Source organism: Dreissena polymorpha, chromosome 12 (assembly GCF_020536995.1).
Source record: "Dreissena polymorpha isolate Duluth1 chromosome 12, UMN_Dpol_1.0, whole genome shotgun sequence".
Lineage (NCBI taxonomy): Eukaryota > Metazoa > Mollusca > Bivalvia > Myida > Dreissenidae > Dreissena > Dreissena polymorpha.
This window is the reverse complement of record NC_068366.1, coordinates 73,611,328-73,629,924: the sequence shown is the minus strand read 5'-3', so window position 1 is coordinate 73,629,924 and position 18,597 is coordinate 73,611,328. Positions and strand designations below refer to the sequence as shown.

General features: G+C 35.4%; 1 protein-coding gene across 1 annotated transcript in view; it reads left to right on the top strand.

Annotated features, from left to right (window-relative positions):
- Positions 1-3,377: 3,377 nt before the first annotated feature.
- Positions 3,378-18,597, top strand: part of LOC127853093 (roundabout homolog 1-like) — a 117,505-nt gene continuing 102,285 nt past the window's right edge. Inside the window, exon 1 of the mRNA XM_052387293.1 lies at positions 3,378-3,523. The gene's annotated coding sequence lies outside the window, so the exon portion shown is untranslated. The remainder of the gene's footprint in view (positions 3,524-18,597) is intronic.

The following is an 18,597-nucleotide window of genomic DNA, read 5'->3' as shown; positions in this document are numbered from 1 at the left end:
TTATCAAAATAGTCGTTATTTATCAGTTAACGGCTTCTTTGAAGTATAAGAAACACTATTTACATGCGATAATTGTTCCCAATTGAGCCAATTTTGTGAATATTTTTTTTCCCAAAATGGGGGTTTTCAGGACGCGAAATTCCCAAAATTCCAGTGTAGCGTATTCCCAAAATGGAGCGGAAAAAGCATGGATGCTGGTTGGTTGAAAAACATGGCCGCCAGGGGGCGGGGCATTTTTCCTTATATGGCTATTATAGTAAAACCTTGTTAACACTCTAGAGGCCACATTTATTTTCCGATCTTCATGAAACTTGCTCAGAAGATTTGTCCCAATGATATCTTGGATGAGTTCAAAAATGGTAACCTTTGCTTGAAAAACATGGCTGCCAAGGGGCGGGGCATTTTTCCTTATATGGCTATATATGGCTATAGTAAAATCTTGTTAACACTCTAGAGGCCACATTTATTGTCCAATCTTCATGAAACTTAGTCAGAAGATTCATCCCAATAATATCTTGGACGAGTTCGAAAATGATGCCGGTTGGTTGAAAAACATGGCCACCAGGGGGCGAGGCATTTTTCCTTATATGGCTATAGTAAAATCTTGTTAACACTCTAGAGGCCACATTTATTTCCAATCTTCATGAAATTTGGTCAGAAGATTTGTCTTATTGATATTTTGGATGAGTTCGAAAATGGTTACGTTTGATTGAAAAACATGGCTGCCAAGGGGCGGGGCATTTTTCCTTATATGGCTATAGTAAAATCTTGTTAACACTCTAGAGGTCACATTTATTTTCCGATCATCATAAAACTTGGTCAGAAGATTTGTCCCAATGATATCTTGGATGAGTTCGAAAATGGTTTTGGTTGCTTTAAAAACATGGCCACCAGGGGGCGGGGCATTTTTCCTTATATGGCTGTATATGGCTATAGTAAAACCTTGTTAACACTCTAGAGGCCACATTTATTGTCCAGTCTTCATGAAATTTGGTCAGAATATTGGTCTCAGTGATATCTTGGATTAGTTTGAAAATAATTATGTTTGCTTGAAAAACATGGCTTCCATGGGGCAGGGCAATTTTCCTTATTTGGTCAGAAGATTCATCCCGATAATATCTTGGACGAGTTCAAAAATGATGCCGGTTGGTTGAAAAACATGGCTGACAGGGGGCAGGGCATTTTTCCTTATATGGCTATAGTAAAACCTTGTTAACACTCTAGAGGCCACATTTATTTTCCGATCTTCTTGAAACTTAGTCAGAAGATTTGTCCCAATAATATCTTGTTATCTCAGGTGAGCGACTTTGGGCCTTTCAGGCCCTCTTGTTTTAGAATTAAAACCTGAAAATCAAAGAGAGCTAAAATGAAATATGAGCAGAAAACATAATGTCTTATTTTTGTTAACATTCATGAAATAATACTTCGCATGCGCACCGACACTAATTTCCTCCTATGCGAGTAAATATGTTAATAGTTTTTACGGTTAAACGAAAACACGTTCTGCAACTCAGATTGTTGTTATTGAGGTAGGAACAGTTCATTCCGATCAAATTAACGCTTAATAGTGCTTTTTCATTGATTTATTATGCTCCCCCAAAAATTTTGGGGGGAGCATATAGTCGCCGCTTTGTCTGTCAGTGTGTCCGTCCGTGCACAATTTTTGTCCATGCTATTTCTCAGCAATAAATGACCGGAATTCAATGAAACTTGATGGGAACCTTCACTACCAACAGGAGATGTGCATATTATCAGCCGGTTATGGTCCGATGATTTTTCACAGAGTTATGGCCCTTTTAAATTTTCTATAAACTGTACATATAGTGCAATTCTTGTCCCCCCAACTAATGACTGGAATTCAATGAAGCTTTATGGGAAGCTTAACTACCTTGAAGAGATGCGCATGTTATTTGTGGGTTCTGATTAGATGATTTATTTAGAGAGTTATGGCCCTTTGAAATTTTTAAGTTGCTAAACCATCCATCGTATTATTTTGTCCAAAGTTATGCCCTCAAGACGTTTCCTTTTATCTGAATATATAGTGCAATATTGTGACAAAAAAACAACTTTGGGGAGCATCACCCGTCTCCGACGGTTTCTTGTATATCTTTGTGGCCAGTTTGTTGACATTTGTAGTTTAAATCTGGGTTGTCATATCATTATGACTTGGAAGTATTTGTCATTGAAATTTTCTAATTACCGATAATTGCTTTGTGCTTTTAAAACCTCAGGGCAGTGGTCTGTTAAATTATGTAATTGATATCCCACATATGTTATGTTGTTATAGGTACTTTGTTGATTCCTTACAAGTATAAATGTGATTTTTTGGTAAAAATAATTTATTGACATTCTTCAGTCACTGTCACACTTAATTGTCAGTATCTGAAAACATTTGTTTTTACAGCAATTTGCATACCAGTAAATAATTTATATAGAATTTTCAATAGAGAAATTGCATTCTTTTAACTAATTTTTGGGTTAAATATTTTTCTTAAGAATACTGTTAGTGTGTTGTGAGTTGTTTGTGTTGATTGTTCAGTGTTTTTTTCCATTTCATTTTTTCAATTATCATTATGTCAATAAATTTGAGTCCTCTGAATCCCAGTCCGGTCTTGCAAGTTTTTAAAGTCCATAGGACAGAATGTTCTGTGGACTTTGAATACTTTTGGGAATGTCTAATCATTATCTTTATTATTATGACTGAGTATTTACAATATGAAACAACAAACACAAAGAGCAATTGCATTAAAAAATTAGTGGCGTACAGGACTAAACAAATATTTTTAAGTCCATGTGTTTATTACATTAACACCTATTTTATAACACATGACGTATAAACATAAAGAACTACAATGTATATTTTGGCATTTTGTGGACCATAATTGTATGCTGGCATAACTATCTCATTACCAGAAGATAAACAAAGAGGGTGGAAAAAAGTACAATAAAACATACCAAGTATCTGTCCCTAAGGTATTTGCAGACAACACCTTGGCTGATAGACCTATACCAGACCAGTATCTGCAGGATTTGTTCACTCCAGAATGGTTTTGATCCGCCCCATGCAAAAATGGGTCTTATGTCATACATATGCAGCAATTGTGGCTCAAGACCAACTTGCGGGTCAAGAGCTTCCTAACCCGCAATAAAGTTATGCAGGGTTTCATGGTATCATAAGAAGACAGGGTAGCTCCTGACCAGAGTTGTACAAAAACTACTGAAATCAGTCATTATACATGTTGAAAGTGTCACTGACTACAATTTCACGGCACCTTAAAATACAGCACATTATTGTTATAATCAAACAGACAAACCCTTGCATGTAAATGTTTATGAATTAGAGTCTCTATACATTATTTTTATTGATTTCAGGTATGCTATGAAATGCAAACAGAGAACAGCCATCAGCCTGTAGCATCCACCCTCTAAAACCCCTGCAGGTTTTTAATTTACACCCGTTCACACCCGCCCCAACACTGGGCCAGTAGGACAGGATTACCAGTCCAATCAGCAGAGGATTTTAGTAAGCAGAGAGATTTCTCATATTACTTGTCATTCATTCTAACAAGTTCTGTCCATGTTCCAAAGCTGACTAATTTGTAGCTGACCATGTCTATGGCAGAAAATGCCTAACAACGGCTGTAAAGCATTCTGGGTAATTGTCAGATGGAGTATCCCTCTCATTCATGTATTGTTGGCTTTGAAGTATTTTGTATCAGGATAATAGATCACTTTTGGGGAAAATGTTGTTCTGGTTGTCCTGTTGTATATTAATGGACTGAACAATCCGTCAATTGTGTTCTTCCTGTAAAGATTCTGTTACCTTATATTACATCTATTGCTGAATCTTTTGCTTTCCCTATATGGTTAAGCTAAAAACACTGTATTATGTGAATTGGGAATAAGACATCAATTTGGGAATAAATTATGTTTTATCAAAAGTGCATAATATGCAGGTTTATATGTTGTATTTATCTACTTTGACAAATTATAATTAAAACAGATACATATATAATAGCATCATTTAAATTGATTTTACTTCAAAACTAGATTTTTTATTAATTTAACAAAAAATCCTCATGAAATGAAACTGTGTCCATGCCGCGCATGGACAGGGTTTAAAAATACACTTTAAATGATAAAAATACAATCACTTTTAATGACAAAGTCATGGAAAATTGCTTATTAAGCTTAAATTATAGATAATATATTACAAAAATAAATGTAGATCATGAAATGAATAGTTTTGTTTGAGAAAATCACCAAAATGATGTCCATTCCCAGTTTGATTTCTTATTCCCAATTCACATAATACAGTGTTTAAACATGATTTCTATGAAACAGTATATGAGAAAATGTAATCATAACTTCAAATTGTTATTGTACCCCACCATGAGGCAGTAGATGGAGTATACTTGATCCACCATGAACGTCTGCCTATAGACTCATTCTTGACTATTAAAGTTTTTAAATTTTGTGTAGCTTAATATTCCAGTTTACTGTTGTAATAATTTCGTTACCATTTTATCACATCAAGATCACTTTACTGATCATATTAGTTATGTATCAGTGCTTTCCACAGGATTTTTGTCAGGCGCCCCGGGGCTGCTAGGGGTGGTTCGGGAGGGGTGTCCCCTCCCGACTATGATTTTTTTTTAAATTTAACGTGTTAATTGACGTTCTGTGGTGCGTCATAACTCAAAGAAAAACAGCGTCAAAAGACGTCATTTGGTGCGCTATGACTCTTCAAGAAAATCCCCAAGTAATTTAAATAAAAAAAATATTTTTTTTATATTGTTTAATTGTTTTAAAACTTTCCCGCACAGATAGGAAAATCCCGACTCGAACAATTCCCCAATACATCCGTTTCAACCCAACTCTATTACTGTATACTTTCTACTTTTCAAGTTTCTATTTATTACCCGATAATCCCGTTATTCCGTTTTTATAAATCACTTTCTGGTAAATATTTATGATAAAAGCTCTCAATTATTTCTTTAACACAAACCTTGCCATTTTTCTATAGTATCAAATAAATTTTAAGTGACTGTTTATAGATTTGATGAAATATTGCCTCTGAACATGTGTCAATCCCCTGACGTGTTGTGTGCTTATTAAAACGCTCAATACACGCACAATACACATGACGCGATGTTGTACATGCTGCATAATTTTCGTGCCCTTTTTAATTGAGAAAAAGATTCGACAAAAAATAAATTTGCACTGCTAATTTGAAGCAAAAATATTTTAACGTTGCGGTAACGCGTTAACATTGACCTACGGAATGGGTTTCGGATTACAAATTTAATTATTCCCATTTGAGTCAGAGATGTCAACAAATATTAACAGTTGCGTTATGAATTCAACGATCATTTGTTTAAACACTTTACGAGTCGAATAAATGTTTTGACGATATTATGCATGAAATTCACGTTGTCCACGAGGATTACGGCCGGTTGCCATCATCAGTCTTCTAAGTATCGATTATCGGACGAAACATTTACAAGTGTGCGTAATTAATTCAACGAAAATTTGTTAGAGCGCATAACATGTCAAATTAATGTCAGAAAAACGAGGTAAATCAGTTCTATAAATGGACATGATGAAATATACATGTACTGGAATAAAATTGTTATCACATAATTGTACCCGGGAGTTATTTGCACAACTTACTCGCTATAAGTAATTAATTGTTTACCACTTGCAATTAATTTCTCGTATTAATTATGAGTCATAGGTAACACTTGTTTGCAGTAAAAAGCTGTGATGATGATGCCCGAAACCGTCTTTAATGTACTGTACTGTACTAGTTACCGGTTTTATATTACGTAAATGGTTTAACTTCTTGCTAATCAAGCTGCGATAAACTCTTACTTCGTGCCAGACATCAATCAAAAATAATGGTCGCTAGTTAACCCCGCCCTCATAAGCAATCGCGTAACCGATCGGACGATGAACATCACAGTTTGACGACTGGAAAGTTACCTGATACATCCTTGTCAGCATTTAAATGACTGTGTAATGTTGCTAGAATAATCGATACGCGCGTCTTATCAGTGTATTATCCATTACCCCATGTGGTGTTTATGGCGATTTCTTGTGAAAGTAGGTACCAAGTGCTCTTTTAAAACAGGGAATATTGATACACTGATAGAGAAACCTTGATTTTGTTTGACAATCTCCACTTTTTTTACTAAAAAATACACTGATCGGAAAATTGCAAGCGCCCAGGGGACCCTGATTTCGAAATTCAAGCGCCCCCGCGAGGGATCGTTAAATGGCCTGTGGAAAGCCCTGTTTATGTCCTCTAAAAATGTTTGATGCAGATCTGCACAAATAGGCCTTTGATGGTTTGTGCTTTCTTTGGGTAAGTTTTTCTTCCAAGTGCTTTATTTATCAATTTGCATAACATATGCATCTCATTTTGTTTGTCTGTACTTTCAACAAACACATACTTTATTGGCCGAGAAGTGAGTCATAGTTGTTTGAAATCTTTGTGAAATGCTCAATTATTGTGAAATATGTAGAACAGAAGCAATGTTGTACTTGAAATGGGAAGAGAAACTACCAAATGTGCATTAATGTTGTATGTACAGTAGTCAGCTTCTTTGAAATTGGAGACTTTATACGATATCACACATACGCATTGTTGTGTTTGATGGTGTGTTTTTTAGAAATTAAAACAGGCAGTACTTTAGTTATTTAATGTATGCTATTAACTGTGATAAATGTGTTCATAACTACCTGCCATTTTAATGCATTACCTAAGGTTTTTAAACAATAACTGAACAAAACAGCTGGCTAAGTATGAACATCTGGTTATAATTACTACTTTTATCAATCATTAGAATCTATTGGCTCTTCATCACATTCAAAATAATCCTTGTATGACCATAATAAGACCATTTGCATAATCCCTTCCTGTCTTTGAATTCAGGGTACTTTGCTGTGGCTAACATTCACTGATTGTTAGTGTCATGGCTGCTGTGTGAATATGCAGCCCTATCTTGTGTAGCATCTTGTTGATGACATCATTGATTACATCAAGGGTACACCACTCCAGGGACCAATTGCTATGAGGATCAGGTGCTTGTGTGACAGCTGCAGGTTTCATGGGATTTACTGATCCTATCTCACCTCATTTATGTTTATCTGTAGATCATGACCAGCCCAGTGGTTGCATTTATTCATGAAATAAGTGTGTTTGTTTAAGATGGTTGGGTAGGCATGTAATTATGAAATTATGAGCAACTGCTGATTGTGTCAGTTGTCAATAGTGTTATTACCACAGCTGATGATTTAGTGTTAAACAGTTGCATCTGCATAACATATCTCAATCAGATACATTATATAGATGCTTGTTTGATTCTTGATGGGTCCTTTTTTAGTTAATGTAAAATAAATTACTGGTATGATGATCAAGTTGCCAATTTAATGAATGCTTTTAGTTGATGTGAATCTGTGAAAGGAAAGTATTTTGTTGGTCCACCTTGCTTTTTTAAGAAAATACAAAATCAAATAAGTTTTTGTTATACATTTTTGCGCGAATAGAATACAATTATTGTTTGAGTTAAATTGGGCAGGTAAATACAATTTTAAATGGATGATTTTGTATATTAATTTAATATAAGTGTATGTGAGGCTGGCCCTAAAAGAGATAACTTTATTTAAATGACTATCCAACATAATAGGTCTGTTTTACCTCCATAATGCTGAATCATCAAGTACCATGGGATTAAAGGGTCAGTTTTAGAGTTTAAATTTTAACAATTTTATTATAAGAAATATGATGTAGATAAAAATGGCAAGCGAACATGAATTGTTATAGATCAAACATATCTAGTTCTCATATGTTTATATTAAGAAGATAGAAAGTTTTTTCTATTCCTCTTATGATTTGACCCGCTTCATGCAAAAATGGGTCACCTTCATTAGCTGCTGACCATCCTGCGCATTGGCTGGTCAGCAGCTAGGAGCTACCATTTCCAATTATGAGACTGCTAAGCCGTGTATGACTTTATATCGCTCAGGGTATCTCCTTACTAGAATGCGCATATTGGTCAGAAGCTACCCTTGCCACAAATGGCACAAGACCCAATTTTCACATGATGCGCCTCATATGTGTAAAGAAGATAACTGACTTTATATACGGGTAAATTTTGGCTGCATGACCAGTTAGAGGAGTCACAAGGAAGTCATCTTGTTCTTAGTTGAAAACATTTAACAATGATTGTTTTTTGGAGGCTTTGTCCATTAGCTCTTGAGGTGATGAAAGAAATACCAGCGCCCTTTCATCACCACCCTAACCACTTGCCCTTGATTTTCCATGTGGTAACACTCGCACAAATCATTTCGGCCACTTCACACCAAGGTCTCACACCTTCACAACAGCCATCCAAATTTGCTATTTCATTTCATGGCAATTGTATGTTAGGCTGCTGAAAATTGAAAACAAATGCTCGCTTCATTGTAAACTGAGATCAGTCAATGCAGCAATTTTGGCAATTGTTGTATCTGTTACAACAAATTGACACTTACTTTCGGCCATAAAAATACCCAGAGAGAGTGCCCACCAAGCTTTCTCTGCCAAATATTGCCTGTCTGTGTGATAGGCCAGGCATGACATTGGAAGGTCCATATCTTTATTGGTATTGTACAATGATATATGGGTAGATAACATCTTAACAATATTACTAAGCGAGGGGGAAAGATATTAAGGGAGATTAGATGATTAGATTCATGATAAATTTGTTGCACACTGGTTTTAGCACATTAGGCGAGGATCATATTGTTTCGCATTTTGTTTCGCAGTTTGTTTAAATAATTATTGTATAACTCATACAATGTAGAAAATGTAGTCCTGAGTGTCATTAATGTTTGAATTGTTGCTTCAATGAAAATGGGTGCTGATGCAATCAGAACAAGCTTTGATAATGATCGACAGGTGACATGAAGGGCTTGTGAAATAGGCTGCGCAGTAATTGCATTTTAATTGTCTCTGAACACATTGTTGTATCTCAACATGTTACTCTTTTAAATATATGTTTTTCTTATGATGATAATAGCAAAGCCATAAATTGAATAATTGAATATTGAATTAAAGTCAGAATAAAAATGTTTTGTTGAGTTACATAAAAAAAATGTGGTCCATCTGTAAAATAAATACTTTGAAAAAAACAACAAACATTAGAAATAGCATATTTCTGCGAAATAAATCGGAAAGAGTGGTGATTTTTTTGTGAATATTGAACTGTTTTGTTAAACTGTGCAGCTTTTCAGCAGTTCTTTTTAAGCATACCTATGGTACGACTAAGTGATGTGCTAGCACTATTTATACTAAAAATGTTCTGCTTAAAACTTCAGTATTATTTTTTTTAACAAAACAGTATGAAAACAAATTAATTGTGTGGTTAAATGTTTGCATTATTATTTGTACCGGCAAACCACAATGTGCTGGGTTAATTTTCAGTCGATTTTAACTACATAAAGAATGTGAATAAAAACTAGATAACCCAACAATTAATTATTGCTCAACTTAAGCCAAGGGATAAGGTTTTACAGTCTTTGTGAAATTCAATGTTTAAAGTCATTGTAAACACTGATTCATATTCTGATTTCAAAGGCTCTTTCTGCTTTTTACATGTTATATCAAAATTTCACACCCACAAGCAACAGTTTTTATTATTATTTATATATATTGTGCTATAATGTGATAATTTCTCAAATAGTCCCATGTTCAGTGCAGGTGTCATTGCAACATGATTGTTGTTTGGTTAAACCCAAACTTGATTTCATGGGAATAAAGTGGATTTTGGCATAAAACATACTTCACATTATTAAATCATCTGAAATATTATAATATCAAAGATGGTTATTTAATATGCTATACTACTCAACAAAGATTGCCAACCAGTTGTTAATGAAATTTAACCATTTTTGAAGTCAATGCAAAAGATTTGCAGTAAAGGTATTACAACCAATGCGAACAATTCATTTAATGTTAATGGGCCTACTGGCGGAAAATTTCTCCAACATTTTTCTGGCTCTTATTTAACTTCAACTTAGGTGAAAACCTGGCTTAGATGACTATGAAAAACAAGAATATCAGTGAAACTGATGGATGCTCCCCGATGATACACTTTGTCAATCGATGTGTTTAATAACCACCTAAAAAAATCTATTATTAGCCTCGGTGACCTTCACCTTGACCCCAGTGACCTCAAACCTCATCCAAAGGTAGAGGTTTATGCAAGGTACCTACATGCCAAATATGAAAGAGATCGGTAAAGTATTGAAGGCGCTATAAAAAACTGTAAAAAAAGTGTGACAGAAATCTATTATTAGCCTGGGTGACCTTGACCTTGAACCCAGTGACCTCAAACCTCATCAAAAGGTAGAGGTCCATGCAAGGTACCTACATGCCAAATATGAAAGAGATAGGTAAAGTATTGAAGGCGCTATGAGAAACTGTAACAAACGTGTGACAGAAAATCTATTATTAGCCTCAGTGACCTTGACCCCAGTGATCTCAAATGTCACCAAAAGGTAGAGGTCCATGCAAGGTACCTTCATGCCAAATATGAAAGAGATCGGTAAAGTATTGAAGGCGCTGAGAAACTGTAACAAAAAAGTGACAGAAAATCTATTATTATTAGCCTTGGTGACCTTGACCTTGAACCCAGTGACCTCAAACCTCATCAAAAGGTAGAGGTCCATGCAAGGTACCTACATGCCAAATATGTAAGAGAGCGGTAAAACAGTGAAGGCGCTATAAGAAACTGTAACAAAGGTGTGACAGAATATCTATTATTAGCCTCGGTGACCTTGACCCCAGTGACCTCAAACCTCATCAAAAGGTAGAGGTCCATGCAAGTTACCTACATGCCAAATATGTAAGAGATCGGTAAAATAGTGAAGACGCTATGAGAAACTGTAACAAAAGTGTGACGTACGGAAGGACAAACTGGCAACTATACGCTCCGCCGAAATTTTATTTCGAGGAGCATAAAAAGACATAATATCATAGAGCATTGTCTGCAAGAACACTGCTTATATTGCTAGTTATTGCATTTTGTGGACATACCAATACAAGTAAAAACTCCTGCTATCCGGAATAAGTTCATTCATTAGCAATTACAAATAATTGATGAGTTCATGCCAAATACAAGAACTATATGTTCATATGCATTTCATTCCAATGTGCACATTAAGTGACCCTATCTGGGTGAAGTTAATGGGCCCAAGAATTCTGTTAATGATAATGAGCTGGGCAGAGTGGCTAATTAACAGCCTATTACACTGGGGCTATGTGGGACCTCCCACCCTTCTGTACAATAGGCCATTATTCTTCATCATAATGTTTATCAGGTCCTTAATTTTCTGACCTGCAATTTTGTTAGCACATGTCCATTATACACTACTCAAATTGTTAATGAAGCATTGTTTGAATATTGGTTTATGTTATGTTATTTTATTTTTTATTGGGATGGAAACGTTACATGGAAACAATTATCACTTCAACTTTTTATATTGCTGAAGATACACATCCAAGCTTTGTAATTTGGCTTTTTACAATGTTATTGCATTTTTTCCCTGAATTTCAACAGGATCATTTTAATGTTAAACAATGTCAGATATTAGCTTTTCAATATTGAAGTATGTGGTCTTGTGCTTTGGTTGTTTTGTAACAATTGAGTACTTATATGATAATTAAATTGAAATGCATTCTATGTTATTGCTATTAAATTGGAATCATGATGCTATGTCAGGTTAATTTTGTTCACTTAAATATTTGATTACTAAGTCTGGGCCAAGAATGGTGTTTGACGCTCTTTCAAACCAGTTAAAACCTCCAATACCTTGATTGATTATTCAATGGCAGTGACCCCTGTTTTGTTCCTTTTGTTTGTTTGTTGTGGATATGTGTGTCTTGTCTACTACATATTGTTGCTTCTCATTTTTTGAAGATTGGTTTCTTTCATAAAAAATGACTTGTATTATATGGCTACTCTCCTTCTGGTACAGATGAAGGAAATTTTGTATACACATGAATAGTTTTGTTTCTTAAAGAAAAGTTTAGTTTTTAAAAAGTGAGCACATGAAAATCATTATGTATAATGTATGTTTACACTATTTTAAACAATCACAGGTATATGATTTTTTTTTTCAAATTTGGAAAACCATAAAGTTTTGTGGAGTAAAAAATATTTTCACTGTTTGAAGTTCATGTTTTATTTGTCCCCTACTGGTTTCACTGGAGGGGACTTATGGTTTTCGATCTGTGTGTCCGTCTGTCCATCAGTCCGTCAGTCTGTCACACTTTTCTGGATCCTGCGATAACTTTAAAAGTTCTTAATAGTTTTTCATGAAACTTGAAACATGGATAGATGGCAATATGGACATTATTTCATTTTGTTCCTACGTCAAAAATTCTGGATGCTATGGCACCAAACCCCCCCCCCCCCCCCAAAAAAAAAAACCATCTGACAATGGTGGAATTTCTGACAATGGTGGAGCTGGTAGGGGACCATATTGCTTGACGATAGCCTTGTTTCATTTTATGATGTTTTTATTTTTTATTTTGCTGGTATAAAGTAATAGGTAAGATAATAATAAATATGAGGATTTATAAGATATTTTGATAGTCCTTAACATAATTATGAATGCAAGGAAAAAACTCATTTAGAACTAATTTTTTTGCTAACAGGCAAAAAGATGTGTCGTATAGGTAGTCTTTCCAACAAATGATAAATTGAGATGCTTGAGAAATGGGCTATGGCACACAATAATTAAATCATCGAAATTGCATTATCAATAGTCTTCATATTTCTATGTAGCCCTGTTTTCAAATACCAATGAGAACTATGTTGGAATTTTGTTCATTATATGAAAGGCAGTTAATTGTGCTTCAGCTAAATATATATGAGCCATGCTCTGAGACAATTGGTCTGCCCCAGATTAGCCTGTGCAGACCAGGGCTAAAACTTTCATCTTTTATGGAATATTTATTGTAAAGGGTGTCTCTTCTAAATGAAAATCCAGTCCAGGCATTAAGTGTGTCCCTGATTATCCTGTGCCCTCTGCACAAGTTTTATTGGTTTACGCACATGTATTGAGCTTGGTTTTCTAAGAGCGCACCTAAAAGAAGAACATTGAGGATGATAGTTCATGATTTGTTTTCCTTGAGCTGAAACTGACAGAAATTGGTTTCTTTGATAGATTTTATGTGTTAGTGTATGTTGTATGAGATGTAAGACAATGATTTTGTTCATGTTCACTTGTTAAGGCAGGCAATGGATGTGAAATATATATGTATATGAGACGCATTCTGCGAAACATGGCTGAATGCATGTGTGTAAAGTGTTGTCCCAGATTGACCTGCGAAGTCCACACAGGCTTATTTTAAGGGATGGCACTTTTCACATTGATTATATTTTTCTCTTAAAGCAAGGCTCTTTAGCAAAAACCTCCATTTACGAAGAAAGTTTTGACAACACTTTAACCCTTTCCCACTTAAAAGCAAAGTAAAAATGCTTTGTGCAAACAGCATAAAACCAGAACAGCCTGCGAGTTACTCGCAGTCTGTTCAGGTTTTATGCTGTTTGCTGCTCAGTTTCTTATGGTTGGAAATAAAACTATTAAACTTTGAATATAGTAAGAAAGGCCTTTAATTGTCCCCTATCGGTTTCACCGGAGGGGACTTAAGTTTTGCGCTCTGTCTGTCTGTCTGTCAGTCTGTCAGTCCGTCAGTCAGTCACACTTTTCTGGATCCTGCGATAACTTTAAAAGTTCTTAATATTTTTTCATGAACTTGAAACATGGATAGATGGCAATATGGACATTATGGAAGTCATTTCATTTTAGTCCTACGTCAAAATTTCTGGTTGCTATGGCAACAAATAGACTAAAAATACTGCTGAAAATGGTGGTTTTCTGGATCCTGCGATAACTTTAAAAGTTCTTAATATTTTTTTCATGAAACTTGAAACATGGATAGATGGCAATATGGACATTACGCATGTCATTTCATTTTGTTCCTACGTCAAAAATTCTGGTTGCTATGGCAACAAGTAATTTAAAAAAATCTGATAATGGTGGAATTTCTGACAATGGTGAAGCCGGTAGGGGACTATATTGCTTGGCAATAGTCTTGTTAGTCCCCTACTGGTTTCACCAGAGGGGACTTATGGTTTGCGCTCCGTCTGTCTGTCTGTCTGTCACACTTTTTTGGATCCTGCGATAACTTTCAAAGTTCTTTATATTTTTTCATGAAACTTACCGTAAAACATGGATAGATAGCAATATGGACATTATGCACGTCATTTCATTTTGTTCCTTCGTCAAAAATTCTGGTTGCTATGGCAACAAATAGACTAGAAATACTGCTGAAAATTGTGGTTTTCTGGATCCTGCGATAACTTTCAAAGTTTTTAATATTTTTTCATGAAACTTGCAACATGGATAGATGGCAATATGGACATTATGCACGTCATTTCATTTTGTTCCTACGTCAAAAATTCTGGTTGCTATGGCAACAAATATATATATAAACAAGGCTATTGTCAAGCAATATTGTCCCCTACCAGCTCCACCATTGTCAGAAATTCCACCATTTTCAGATTAAAAAAAAATAAATTGGTTGCCATAGCAACCACAATTTTTGACGTAAGAACGAAACGAAATGAAATGACGTGCATAATGTCCATATTGCTATCTATCCATGTTTTACGGTAAGTTTCATGAAAAAATATTCAGAACTTTGAAAGTTATCGCAGGATCCAGAAAAGTGTGACGGACGGACGGACGGACTGACAGACAGACGGAGCACAAACCATAAGTCCCCTCCGGTGAAACCAGTAGGGGACAAAAATTCTGAAAATGGTGGAATTTCTGACAATGGTGGAGCCGGTAGGGGACTTATATTGCTTGACAATAGTCTTGTTAATTTAACTTTCTATTAAGGACCACAAATGCGTCAACATACGTATCTAAGTGGTAAAGGGTATTTACAAGCATTAAGCCCAGTTTTCCAAGAAGGCGGCTCATATAATGTAAAAGTAATAATATGGTATGTAAGTTTAACTTATTTTGTATATGAGCAGTTGTAGTGAATAAGGTAGTGGAAGAATGGAGTTGTAAATAAGGAAAAAAAGAAGAAAACAAGAAATAAAAAACAAACTATTTGTTGGTAAGGAAGAATGCAGAAGAGTATGAAAGGATGATTAAAGGAATTGTGGAGGTAAGGGAATTTAGGAAAAAGAAATGTAAAGGAAGAGACTCAATTATTATTATTATAAATATAATTAGGCATTAAAGATCAATATTGAAAGTAACACAATAGGAAACGGTTATTGTTGAGAGAGAAGAAATGGCAAGAATTGTGACACAGGCAAGATGCCCGGTGGGGGGAACTGTATGCTAAAGATGTGCGTTTTCAAGTTTTATGGTCCTTCCACGCCAAAGGCTGCATTAGTTACCACTCCTACCTAATACATTTACAATACTTACAAAAGGTGGGACGAGTTTTGGAATTAAAGCTCAAATTTCCAGCAATTTTTTGTTTTGCTGATAGATATGCAATTTAGCTGTGGTCTTATGCTGTGGGGGGAAACCAGAGGAAACCCAACCTGATTGATATGGTTACCACCAACCAACATGTGCAGAGATCAGGGATTTAACCCCAGTCAAGTAGGTGGGAGGCATGTGAACTGACCACAGCACTAACCAGAGAGCCATACTGAAGATGAATGATGTGGGGGGATTTGAGAAAAATCGTATGACAAAACAGGGAAAATAAACAAGTAGTATAAAGTCGGAGGATGGATGCATGAGGACATTGGCACAAGAAATAGAAGGAGGAATATATGGGAGGATAAAGAAAGGTTACTAAGATAAGAAAGACAAACAACTGTTAAGCAAAAATCAACAACATAATTATGAAAGTGTGGAAAAAAAATGGGGATGGGTGGATTATTGTTTTAAGTAGGATATGGAAAACATTGTGTTTACATTTTCTTACATTTGTCTGTTAACCCTTTCCCACTCAGATGCAAAGTGAAAATGGCTTAAACCAGAATAGCCTGCGAGTAACTCGCAGTCTGTTCAGGTTTTATGCTGTTTACTGCTCATCAGTATCTAAGGGTTGTAAATGAAGCCTTTAAAACTTGAATCTAGTAAGAAAGGTCTTCAATTAAATATAACATTCTAAGAGACTTAACAAATGCGTCAAAATACATATCTAAGTGGTAAAGGGTTAAAAGCATCCTTTTATAGTTTCAACACCTACTCTTTAAGTGCAGCACGATTAATGGCCACATATTTGTTTTAGAAGTATTCTATGTCACTTATCCATTCCCATCTGGTTGTGAATCCTAGCAGAACAATTGCCCCACCAGTTGTTCAATCTTCTCAAATTATACTCTCATTTGCAAATGTGTATAAATATAAAAATGTTTTGAAGGAGAAATTGTTCAAGTCAATACTCTAATGTTCCTTTTTGCAAGAACATCTTCCTCCTTCTGCCAAATTTGACAGTTAATAATCTGAATTATTATTAAAAGCTTTGGCAAATTTATGGAAATGGGATACATGTGTCATAACTTAAAGTATTTATTGCTTTTCCATTGGATAAATTGTCAAATTCAATTTTGGCAGATTTACTTCTCCCTAATAGTTAACATTATTTTAACATTAACATTAAGTTGTCATGTGATGTAACTTTATCTTGGGTAGTTTTTTAGATTTTTGTAAGATGTTACTGATACAATTCCAGATAAAATTGACAGGGTTACAAGTGATAAAATTCACCTGTCAAAAGAGTAATAACTGAACACTACATGTACATGGTAGTTGCTTTATAGTGTTTGCATGAAATTGAGTATGGTTGTAATTGAATCATATAATTAAATGTTCATGTTAATAAAGAAATTAAATTGTTTTTAGCTCCACTGGCCAAAGGCCAGCGGGGCTTATGTCATGGTCCTGTGTCCGTCGTGTGTGCGTGCGTGCGTGCGTTAACTTTTTCTTTAAACATCTTCTTCTCCTAAACTACTGGTCCAAATCTGATGAAATTTCTCAGGAATGTTCCTGTGGTGAACCTCTTTCAAATTTGTTCAAATTATGCCCCTGGGGTCAAATTTGACCCTGCCCCGGGGATTCAAAAAATTGAAAATTTGCTTATATAAGGCTCTTAGTTCAAACTTTATAAATCTTCTTGTCCATAACCATTAGGCCTAGGGCTACCAAATTTGGTATGTATTGACATCTTATAGTCCTCTACCAAGTTTGTTCAAATTATGCCCCTGGGGTCAAATTTGACCCTGCCCCGGGGGGTCAAAAAATTGAAAATTTGCTTATATAAGGCCTATTTTGTGCAAACTTTAAAAATCTTCTTGTCCGTAACCATTGGGCCTAGGGCTACCAAATTTGCTATGTAGTGATATCTTATAGTCCTCTACCAAGTTTGTTCAAATGATGCCCATGGGGTTAAATTTGACCCTGCCCCTGGGGTCAAAACATTGAAAATTTGCTTATATAAGGCCTATTTGTGCAAACTTTAAAAATCTTCTTGTCCATAACCGTATGGCATAGGGCTACCAAATTTGGTATGTAGTGACATCTTATTGTCCTCTACCAAGTTTGTTCAAATTATGCCCCTGGGGTCAAATTTGACCCTGCCCCAGGGGGTTAAAAAATTGAAAATTTGCTTATGTAAGGCCTATTTTCTGCAAACTTTAAAAATCTTCTTGTCCATTATCATTGGGTCTAGGGCTACCAAATTTGCCATGTAGTGATATCTTATAGTCCTCTACCAAGTTTGTTCACATTATGCCCCTGGGGTCAAATTTGACCCTGCCCCGGGGGTTTAAAAAATTGAAAATTTTCTTATATAAGGCCTATTTTGTGCAAACTTTAAAAATCTTCTTGTCCATAACCATTGGGCCTAGGGCTACCAAATTTTGTATGTAGTGACATCTTATAGTCCTATATCAAGTTTGTTCAAATTATGCCCCTGGGGTCAAATTTGACCCTGCCCCGGGGGGTAAAAAATTGAACATTTGCTTATATAAGGCCTATTTTGTGAAAACTTTAAAACTCTTCTTGTCCATAACCATTGGGTCAAGGGCTACCAAATTTGGTATGTAGTGACATCTTATAGTCCTCTACCAAGTTTGTTCAAATTATGCCCCTGGGGTCAAATTTGACCCTGTCCTGGGAGGTCAAAAAAATGAAAATTTGCTTATATAAGGCCTATTTTGTGAAAACTTTAAAAATCTTCTCGTCCATAACCATTGGGCCTAGAGCTACCAAATTTGGTATGTAGTGACATCTAATAGTCCTCTACCAAGTTTGTTCAAATTATGCCCCTGGGGTCAAATTTGACCCTGCCCTGGGGGGTCAAAAAATCGTATGGCATAGGGCTTCCAAATTTGGTATGTAATGACATCTTATAGTCCTCTACCAAGTTTGTTCAAATTAAGCCCCTGGGATCAAATTTGACCGTTCCCCAGGGGTCACAAAATTGAACATATGCTTATATCGGGCCCATTTTGTGCAAACTATAAAAATCTTCTTGTCCATAACCATTGGGCCTATTTC